The sequence below is a fragment of the Diadema antillarum genome, unplaced genomic scaffold (genome assembly GCF_040938485.1).
Source record: "Diadema antillarum isolate AM-2024a unplaced genomic scaffold, OU_Dant_1.0 seq00000569_RagTag, whole genome shotgun sequence".
Classification (NCBI taxonomy): Eukaryota; Metazoa; Echinodermata; class Echinoidea; order Diadematoida; family Diadematidae; genus Diadema; species Diadema antillarum.
The window spans coordinates 1958397-1971046 of NW_027271507.1; positions in this window are offsets into that span (position 1 = coordinate 1958397).

Consider the following 12650-nt stretch of genomic DNA (forward strand, 5'->3'; position numbering starts at 1 on the left):
TCTGACGAACTTCCCGCGCTCAGAGCACGGTTTGTGCCGAACCTGCAACCGCCTATCCGGAGATCGCAGCGCGCATGCGCTATTTTCGTCATACTGTATTGGGCGTGTACCATTTGCGTTTCGTTAACAAAGAGGGTCGCTTATTGGTACATATTGATGGCAACGACAGATTCATCAGAATGATTTCCATTTCTTTTCCCTCCCAGGGGGAAAATATGAATGGAAGTGTCTCGGGGGTGATGTCAGCTCCCTGCTGTGTGCCGCAAAGGAAATCCGGTTTCTTCTCGTTTTCCCGTACCTTGCCCGGGCTCACTCCGCTGCGGTGCTAATTAGGAGCATTTTGGAAGAGAGAGAGAGAGAGTGAACGCCACCTTGGGCGGAAGAACGACAGAAAGCACAAGGAGAAAGAGGGATAGAAAGAAAGAGGGAGGAGGAGGAAGAGTATGAGGAGGAGGAGAAGGGCTATGGGGAGAGAGAGGGGAGTGAGGAAGAGATAAGAACTAACAGAAGCTCACAATCGCAGGTAGTTGTGATTCATATGACATGTATTTATGATTAATATCTTTCTCATCAAAATGGTGTGGAACGCATTGTGAATCTTGTTCGAATTATAGCAATGCTTTGCCAACAAACAGTGAAGACTAAATAATTTCTAAGACATCTTATGATACTCGCCAAACACTCTACTGACACGTCTGTACGTATTTATTGTGTATAGATGGTATTCCACTTTATATCGTGGAAAACGTACAAATCGTAAGAGATAACATAGCATGTATATTCCGGTTATTACGCGTAATATCACGTAGACTGTCATCGCAAATATTGTGGTCGAAAATGTATGACCAAGTAACCACTCTTTATCATAAGAGTACTATATGATTTTGTATTAACTGGCATTTTTTTTTTGACAAAAAAAAAACCCACACAAAAAAACCACACATATATATATATATATATATATATATATATATATATATATATACTTTATTTGACTCATTCTTCCATCACTACCATCATGGTCATCACCACCGGAAAGTTATAAGATCCCTTCCATAAGGGGGGGGGGGGGGGGGGGGCTCATTCGTTATGTATAATGAATAGGCACTTGACTTACCTCTTTCAGAAAGTATGCCGTATAGGTGATAATATTTCCCTTAACATTACTTATGTCAGTAACAAGTAGAGGGAATGTGTAATTTTTATCTTATATATTATATTTTGTATATATTTTTTACATTTTGTTTTCATCTATATTTTCTTTATGATATCCAGTGATGGTGAATCGGACGTGTGCAGGGAGACTTTGAAAATTCATAACTTTTGACCGGATCGTCCGGTTTTACTCAAACTTCAACTATGCGTTCTACTAATATCCACATAAGTAAGTGGGTATCATTACAATTTGATCTATTTCACGCCGCAAGTTTTGTTCGAGACTATAAGGTTGACCGTGCGATAGATTTGTGCTCCGGAGTGGCTAGCGCCAATAGGTTGCGCTTTCTTCCATTTACTTGATGTTCTCCACCGTAAAAAAAAAAAACAAGAGAAAGTCTGTAAAAAAAAACACCATCAAAAACAAATATCACACACGCGCTCGCACACACACCGACAGACACAGACACACAATATTGTAAATAGCCTATAGGATCGATCGGGTTCGAAGAACAGAGATCGAAGGAAAAATACAAACAGAGAACGTGCGTAATCATGGTCAAAAATATGTCTTTGACATTTCAGAAGATTGCTGCTGCTGTATGAACCCAGTCTGTGAAACCGTATATATCCACATTATTTTTAATCCCTTTTTTTCTCCCACTTTTCATCGTACGCTCCCGCCAACAGCAAGGAAGGCATGCATGACAACAACAACAACAAAAAAAAACACACCAAAAAAAAAAAAACAACCAAACACACACAGTTGGATGAAAAGTGCGTGTTATTTGGACTTTGAATTCCTCATCAATGACATTGAAAAATCTTGGCGATGTGAATGATATCTCCCCTCACGAGGTTTGACTCTTTTCATGCCTTATTCTAAACGACACGTAAAATAAATCAGTGTAGACCTATAAATACTCACAAAATATTGATTATACTCTTGCCATGTGACGGAAAATAATGCTATCCAACTGCATCATATACTAGTAGTATATTCTTCAAGTCCTGTACTTTTAATTTCATTTATTTATTTCTTTTTCTGCTGATGAATGGCAAGTGTGATTATCAGCTCAAGTTTCTGTCTTCCCTTTCTCTTCCGCTCAGTTGTAGGCCTATGCTAGGTCTCAGCCACTCATCTCTACCCCAGAGATCAGTGGTCTCAGCTCGGAGTCTCACAACACTTTAATTAGGCACAACCTCGTCTCCAGATCGCACTTCACTTAGCTTCCTGCTTCGCGGCATCGTTCCGCCATTTCCACTCAAGTGGCGCATCGACATCGTATCAATGTCAACTTATAGGACGCTGTATCAGAGTGGCTGCATGTACACAACCTTCTGCTATTCTTCCGTGACACATGCTTCTATATTTATCGCCTAGCGGAAGAAGCAAGTGGAAAAATAAGGACAACAAGTTGGTCTTCCACGTGGAAGCGAGATTTCGCTCGACATATCATACTTTGATTATACTTTATACGTATCATGCACGGGAGAGAGTTTCAACATCGACAATGCAATGTGTGACTCTCCATTATCAAAATATCGCATAGCATGAAAACAAACAAACCAATCAATTTGAACTTTATGACTATTGAATACTAGACAGATTCAATCATGAGACACTCAGCAAGCAGGTGGCTTTAGACTCATTGTTATATAATGTATTTCAAAATCATTTCTCGTAACGGTTACCTTTCCTTTAATATCTTCAGTGTTGCTGCGGTAAAACAAAATGTTTTAGACCGACTAACATCGATGCCCTCTTTGGGAAATTCGTTTGCGTCTTTCAAAATTTCAATCGTCTTTGAACTACATGTGTTACATTAAGGGAGAGTATACCAACATTATTTTGTATGATTTTTTTTATCTATCTGAGCGCAAGACGTATTCAAAAATGTCCTTCAAGTGTTTTGATGAAGCCAGCAAATTGGAAGCCCCAATCGTTTATTTCCTTCTATACACAACTGTGCCCATTTGTTGGTGTGTTTGTGTACGTATTTTACTGACTAGCCTTGAGATACTTGAATTAATCCGGAGGTAAAGACATAGATGAAATGGATACATGATTTGCTATCAAAATTGGACGCAAATTCAGCACAGACTGTCAATGACACGAATAGGTTCGCTCTCTCAAATACACGATACTACACATTACAATCCGTCATGACACTTCAGACGTATACTGTGTGCAGCTAAAAAGGGAGAAACCGAGTTAACTCATAGATTTCAAAGTTGTGATTTAGCTCCAAATATTAGACACATGGATTCCATAGAACAGCAATTTGTCTAACACGTAAAGAGTTAAATTCTAAAATCATCCAAACATAGAAGGCGAAACAAGGCTTTATACGGTAATCTCACAAATTCGCATTTGTGCATTTTAGATTAACCCATTTGGTGCTGGAGGGAACTGCATCGGAAATCATCTGTTTGTTGTCATTAAACATACAATTCCGCGCTTTATTTTGCATCCATCGATGTACAAAGGTGAGATGGAATTGCCTAAATTCCATGAATCATTATGAAGACAAAATTGTGTTCTTTTTAGACAGAAACTTTTAATTCAATCTTCTGAAATGTGTTGCCAATGTGAGGACAAGTTGAAAAGTTAATGATTTTAAAACTTTTGATAACTCTACAGGCAATCTGCTATATTTGATTATGGCACAAATCGGGCTCATAAAGAAGAAATGTAATTCTTTATACCTATAGGAAATACTAGCAATGAATGAAAAAGAAAAGTATAATGAACTATAACGAGAAATCACAGGAATGTCGTTTCTCGGACTTCATACGAAGATACACTGAAAACTATTAAAATGAAATGCAAAGATGTTCGCTGCAATTACTCATCATTTTAGACTGGAATTTTACCATTATCATCACACATCAATAATCACTGTCTATATACACTAGGGTATTTCCGATCCAGGCAACTACACCAGCTCCTTCATTTTCATTATTAGTATCATCAAAAACCACTTTCCCTTTCTCACAATGTATATGCAGAAATAAATGGATACTGTATATATATATATATATATATATATATATATATATATATATATATATACATATATATATATATATCCTGTATAAAAACTCATTCTTTATTGGCAAAAATGCATTACCAGTTTATTTCTTCATTTCTTCATGGAGGCAATACGTGAATTCTCAACATGTTTATATATATATATATATATATATATATATATATACTGCTGCCACATTATTTATGCTTTGTATTATTGTCAACAACATGAAAATGTTTAGTTTTATATTGTGTTATATAACACACAACACGAAGATATTAAATTGTTGTATATTGTATACCCTCATTATAACCAATAACACGGGAATGTTCAGTTTGATATGATTATATTTTTATGAAATGCACCCAATGATATGAAATTAACTTTGTATTTTGTTATTATCATATTATGTTACATAATTACGGATCAATTGATGACATGATGGTCATTGTTATAGACTCATGTTAGTCAGATTTATACTGTTACAAGTGCAGCCATAGATTAATGTTTGTTTGGTATTTTTTTTACCAACGAATGTGTGTCTTATAATATACAATCAACGTTGTACATGATAATTGTTATCATACATTCATATGATTATGAAGGAAGTCGTTTACTTCTCGTCGATAACTATTTTCAGCGAAGAAGAACGGAAACCATACAATGGGTGTTTCAAATCCTCTTACTGTGATAAATGGCCTATTTCTCCTCATGAACAGCAGTGACATCATTGGAACACGTGCCGTAAAAACACATGCGATTGTATAAACTGCGTGATTTCAACATTAGCACACAGCCCCGGAAACCGATTAGCTAAGCGTATTTTTCTTTTCTTCTTTAAATGGGGAGTTAAAGATAATGATGCCGAGTTACGTTAAAGGAAATGCTCTGACAATGGCAGAGCCATTAGGCATTCTGGAGTTTTCGCATTGTGTCGTTTACGAGTGATGTTTGGAGATCCAGCTTGAAAGGTTTACATCTGTGTCACCAAGCTTCGTAGAAAAAAAAATCGAAGACTTGTGCCTGGATGTTTGAATACCTTCCATCATAATACGAGGTGTCTTATTTTCCAAATGCCAGGAAACCCTGGGAAAAACCTTCTCCTCCACGAACTCTATTGATCTCCAGTTATCAATACATAATTCTTGTGGGTGTGCCTGAATTCGCGAACTGCAGATTCAAAGGATCCAAATAGATAAAGAAATAATAATAAAGATGATGATAATAATAATAATAAAAAAAAACTTCAGGGAACGCTTGACAATAGTTCGACAGAAGGTAGGGAAAGAGGGGGGTGAGCTGTATTAACAGTGACATCAACCCAGATCTCTTATGCCTTAAATCGCATGGAAGGAAGCAGGAAGTATATAGCGTCAGCATTTATTACACGATTTTTTATTCATCTTCCGCTTGAAACAGCGTCAAATCGTCTTACAATCATTAATTTTAACAAAGGATTGGAAACTCGGCGAATCTAAACATGCGAGTCGATCATTTACGCCTCAAAAGTCAATATAATCTGCCTAGGTATAATTTTAGACGGTTATTAATACATCATCTCCCGCGTCTATGGTATGGTGCAATGGTCTGCGAATGTATATTTTTATCTTATCCACATCGCGTGAACAAAAGGATAAGGAAACTTAATCGGTGCTTCCGAGAGAGCATCATAATAATAGCAAGCTAAAATACTTGATTATCAAACTTACCCTTTGACAATCTAGCATCATCTCTCAGGATATTTCAGTGTTTTTATTGTTACCGAATCTCGTGAGAAGGATTCATGTAGATGTGACGACATCCGTTCATCTTTAAAACAGGAAAATCAATATCAAATCCATCCGGAGTATTCCAGACAATATTAATTTCCAATTTGGTATTACTATCTTTTCTTCATCTTCTCCATTTTTGTTACCTACTATACGTTCTTTAAATACTTCTCTGTGGTTCGACATAAAAAGTGAATATTCAGAAATGATTTGTTCACATCAATAACAGGAAAACAAAACTGGGCGTGATGAGAGTTAAATGCTATATTCAGTTATTCTGTTCCACTTACTGATTATGTATATAGGGCCTACTCAAAAAAGCATTTCTGTAAATACCTTCATTCGACAGTGGTTTCTCCCGCTTTATTCTCACAAGCAATAGCTAGCCAAAAATTGCTTTCATAACGCTGAGCGAGTTGTTGTTGGGTTTTTTTTTTGACAATGAGTTCCGTGGTTTGCGGTCGCCGGCTAAAAATGACACGCTTTGCTTATATACGGATACACCTGCCACGTGGGTTAATTTTAGCTATACGCGATATGTCAGACTGACATACTGAGTAAACATAAACATAATGAGGGCAATTAGTGTATACTTCAAACCATAATGTACTTTCAGTTATTACACACACACACACAACACATTTACACACACACACACACACATTTATGCACTAGGTATAGAGGTGTAGAGAAAACGAGTCTCACTCTGCGCGCACATGAAACAGGCACATACAGTAATATGAAGACATGGACATAGTTTATGTGGCTAGTGATGGTAAAAGAAAGTTATAATAGATGGCAACAAGGAAAGCGGATGTAGGAAATAAGAGAGATCCGACCACGACATCATGTCAAAGCAGGTTTGTCAAGCGGTAAAATTATGATTTCGAAAGAGGAATGTCAAGTTTAGGGTCAGGAATGTCACCTGCCTGTATATATATATATATATATATATATATATATATATATATATATGACAAAGTTGCGGTTTTCCGGCGATAAGGAAAGCAAAGTGCGTTCCATATTTGATAGGCGTGAAATGATACAAATCAGGATTTCAGGCTTTCATGCAGCTGTCTTCACCTCTCTCTCTCTCTCTCTCTCTCTCTCTCTATCTCTCTCTCTCTCTAAGAGTTTGTTTTTAGACCAATCGTCCAACGTTTATTTTGAATCTTCATTCGTCAACGGTCCATGCATATAAGCCAAAAAAAAAAAAAAAAAAGAACGAAAATCTGTAGAAGTGCATCTCCACCAATAACACACATGGAAACCTTTTCATGTTCAAGAACCTATCATATACATGCACACACACACACACACACACACACACATACACACTTATATATAATGATACATGATAATGATAGTGATGATGATGATCATCATGTTAATAATAATAATAACCACAATGATAATGATGATGCTAATAATAATAACAATAATAATAACAATAATAATAATAATAATAATAATAATAATAATAATAATAATAATAATAATAATAATAATTGCATATGGCGCTTTTTATAGGCCTATGGGTGTTTCTAAGCGCACTGGTGCTATCTATAAAGAAAACTAAAAAACATAAATAACTTAATGAAAAGAAGAAGAAAAAATACATATGACACAGTGATACAATGATTAATAACTGACTGGGAGCGCCTCCAGAAAAAACAACAACAACAACTGATCAAAAAGATGGATATATTTATGTGAGTGCGTTTTTGCGTGCGTCCGTGTTCGCCTGGTATATAGATACACACAATATATGCCTACACACAAAACAAAATGCGGAGCAAATAGCATTTACGAATGCACAGAGCAGTTCTGGGTCATTTTTAACTGTATTCCACCTCAAACATGCATGCGGGAGGAAATGAGAAGCGATAATTGCTTTCCTCAGAGCATACTGCCATCACCCTCCAGCAATTCACTTTCGCCTACACACAGAGTGACCATTCAAAATACATACACACACACACACAGACACACACACACAGACACACACACACATACAGACACAGACACACACACACACACACACACACACACACACACACACACACACACACACACACACACACACACACACATTGATTTCTATGGAACTTTGGGTGAAAGAAACATGCCGCCATCAAATAGTTACCCTTTATGTGGGTGGAGAAAAAAAAATCGAACACTTACACTTTCTCCTCCATAGCAGAGTGAGAGACAGACAGACAGACAGAGAACAAGGAGAGAGAGAGAAGGATAGAAAGGAAAGATCTAACTGATCTTGTCTTTAAATGAGCCGAGCTGCTGCAATGGTAAATAATAAATCCCTAATAGAATGTTCTATCACCAGGGTCGTTATATGCCATGAAAGGCGAGGCGGAGCATTATTGTGATGTTAAAACTTGGAGTGGGTGATATGGGGATCGCTGAAAGATGCCAGGCGGCACGACTGAAAGTGAATAGAATGTGAGAATATTATCCACCACCGATAATGTCGCTTATAGCATGTATAGAAGTACATTATAAGAGAACTGCATTAGGAGAAGAAATAAACCAACAAATATGAGCAAGTATACAAAATCCATCGAATACCTCGACAGCTGAAGACCGGATGTACAATATACAAGAGGCACGCAATAATTGGTTTGGGTTTCCTCTTCCTACATAATTCACATTTAAATGGGTTGTGTACTACACAAAACTAGACGTCAATCAGGAACACTATTCAAAATATTTCACTTATGACTTAATTAAGTTACACTGAGTTAAGAGTGTGACGTCTTTTTTCAAGAGTATGTAAAAACGAATCGGAAGAATGCAGATATCTATGAAATATACACTTCCTGTAAATGCTCAATAAACGAAAATGTATATTATACCTGTAGATCCGGTAAGTCTTCTGTTGGCTTTTCTCTGGAGCAAACTGAGAGTTTCGCAAATATCTGAAACGCGCCACCCCCAGAATATACATTTACTTGACAAAACAGGACGACGACTCGTGCCTACCCTACACACAAACACAAACACACACACACACACACACACACACACACACACACACACACACACACACACACACACACACACACACACACACACACACACACACACACAAATAATTCATTGATGATACACGCGCCATACACACTCCTTTAACTGTCAGTCAAGTTAATTCTAACTTTGTACTTTGTACATCAGGAACCAGTATATTTCCGTCGGCTTTGAGTTGTAATGCAGCACCGGCCCTTGTAATTCTGCGTTTCTATCTTACTATTATACGATTTCACAGATGATTGGACTTTCCCAATTTCCTCTTTTGTTCCTAATTTCTCTTCTTTTTTAATGTGTACGTTTGTATAGGCCTATACTTCGTATCATCATTGCTGAGGCATAGCCTACCTTTTCGATCAAGATTGTACATTAAAAAACAAAAAAAGAACAAAAGCGCAATGGCTCCAATTGTAGACGTTTAAGAAATTGGACTGCAAGAGGAAACTTTTGATTTCTTATAGATTCATATAAATAATTGTAAGTGAAATATTATTTAGATGTCCCTTTGTGTGTGTGTGTGTGTGTGCGTGTGGTGTGTGTACTTCCTTTAAATCAATCTAGATTTTTTTTCTTATTTACGGAAAGAGAAGACAATATACAAGCTGCTTTTGTTACTTAAACAGATCGTTATGGATGTTGGTTGTTGAATGGCACCAATATCGCGCAATAGGTGGCAGTACCTTTCACAACTACATAATTAAATGATGAAGTGATACTCAACAAAAGAAAACACACCTAATAACCCTTACTTTTCTGTCCAATTTCTTTACTCTTCTACAAACTTGTTACTCATTATATATATATATATATATATATATATATATATATATATATATATATGTAATTACATTGTATGTATACCAATTGCTGCAGGAAAGGAAACAGAAGACATCCACAACGTTTAAGGCTTTTAATGTTTCATGATCATCATGAAATGACATCCCCATAATTATAGTTTCCATTTCCCGTTCTTACATTTCTGCGTTCACTGTTGTTGTCATTGATGCTTGATGGGTTGTTGGTTCGTTTCCTCTTGCATCGGCCATGTCTATTTTTAACATGAGTTCTTGAGAGATTTTAAAGTAATTAACTCCCACTCTTCTTCAATATAATGAAAAAGGTGGAAAACAGATATCATTATTGACCCATCATGAAATATTGTGAATCACGGGGAAAGGACCGTCCTAAACAATATTATGTCTGCCTGATGACAAACTTGACTCAAGTCAATGATATATTTCCTTCTCAATTTTGAGTGCAACTTGTTTACAGCTGTGTCGGAAGGGAAATACAGCCCTCCTGCAGAACTCCCTATCTGAATAGATCTTCTTGGACAATATTGAAAAGACGCGTTGAAAGCTAGGAAATGATGTAAAAGTTACGACAGTAAGAACGACCTCACAATTCTACGGCGTTAGTGTTTTTAGACAAACAGCGAAGATGACATCCGGCGCCAGTGGAGGTTGAAATTAAAGGTCTCCCAAAGGTGTACTATATACCGTTGGGAGCAGTGATTAAAAACTATTCGAGTTATCACATTTGATGCATATACTATGTAGGTCAGTTGTATCACAAAACACCCTACCATATACATTTTGCAATAAAGCCTAAAATATAAGGAGATATCACCATTTTTCTCACTAAACTATAACTGTATACACGGTTTAGTATAGGAACAATTTTATTATGTCTATCGTTCACAGTTTGTATGTTTAACAATACTTGATATTGATTGTACTGATTAAATGTTTTACACTGGTTGTTTCTGTCCCTAACTCACATTTTAGAACTATTTTGAAGCACTTGAGCTGGGTTTTTGTTTCATCTACAAATGGTAAATAATGCCTTTAAGTTACAGCAAGCAATGACGGTATACCTCTACTTTGACTGAATGGCACAATAATGCATTTCACTCTCCGTGCCTGTCTCCCCGAGAACCATTCAAGACCTTGTTTGTTGACCTTCTTATTGCTTGCAATTGTGTCTATAAGAGGGCATATATATTATCAAGATACACAGTATTTGCTCACATTCGCTCTTAAAGGTCCTGTTTACCTTTGAAAGCAGTGATTTAAAAAATGTCCAAGATATGACATTTGATGCATACGTGAAGGTCTGTTGTATCACAAAACATCCTACCATATACAATTTTGCAATAGAGCCCAAAATATAAGGAGATATCAGTATTTTTCTCAATAGGCCATAACTGTAGACGATTTAGTCTGGAAACATTTTCATGATATAACTATTGTTCACATTCTGTGTATTCTTAACATCGATTATACGGATTAAAATTTTTACAGTGGTTGTTTCTATCCCTAGCTCACATTTTTAGAACTGTTTTAAAGCACTAATGCTGGGTTTTTGTTTCATCTGCAAATGGTAAAGTATGCCTTTGAAATACAGAGGTATAGAAAAAAAAAGATCATCATGTAGATCATTATCAACTTCATGCTAACAAGCAGATCAGTTTGATAGATAAACCGGAAGATGACGAGGGAAAAACAAAAAAACTTTCCTATTGTACGTATGAATAAAGAAGGAGAGAGATAATTATTGAATTAAGGGAGAGCTTTGCTAAATGGTAACCATCTTTATTATACTGATACCTAAGGAAATGAATGGATGTCAGGTGCGTTCGAAAGCTTCTGAATGAGGCGTAGGGATGATTATCAACATAAAATCGCTAAGATTTCATTTCCATTGTTGAATTCAGTCAGCATGCTGAAAATCTTCATTACACAGAGAGAGAGAGAAAGAGAGAGAGAGAATAAAGAAATGAATCCTGGAATTTCAAAAAGGATTGACTTAACACTCTGAAAATGGCCGTAGGCGGATTCGGAAATTGAACGGAACACTCGGATTCGGACGGACTATGCAAAGAGCTTATTTTGTTGTCGTTTGTAAGAATTGAAGTGATAATGGATGTGCGCCAACAAAGCCCCATGCGTAATAAGCTACAGGCAAACCACATGAAATCGTTCAATTTCGTTTGAAGTGGACTTTCGTAGAGATACCTTGTTTTGCGGCCCCTGGCTGAATTGGTTTTACAGCCTGCGTCGTTTGGAATCAAAACAATGAAACGTACGTACACATGTGCACAGTGACAAAAGCTAACATACACATACAGACGCCCATCCAAACACAGTCAAGTTTAACTGACACATAATAATCATCTTTCTTGTTCCTTAATTTTCTTTGTTGTACATCATAAATACCGACAAACAGTAATGTGAATAGGTATGTTTTGCAGACTTTGTCCATGGCAGCATTAAAGCAACTTATCCCTTTTTTGTGGTATAACTAGTGACAGCTATACAGGTGTGAAATATTCTTCGAAAAACCACTCATCGCTCCAAAGTGTCTGACTCTGTACGAAAAGTTATCATGCATATCAGAGGAGCATTACAACTAGCTTCTAACTTGCATTCATCACTGCAAGTTTGACCATGGTGACTGACTATTGATGAGGGAATGAACATAGGCTGTAATACATGTGATATGAATTAACGAAAGCTGCTCCCCATCCCAAACTATAAGTTTGATTTGAAATGAATCAAACGACGGCAATGAAAGCAAGCTCTCCCAGCTAACTATGGCATGAGCTAGCACGGAATTAAGCTGCATTATTATACAGTAACTGGAC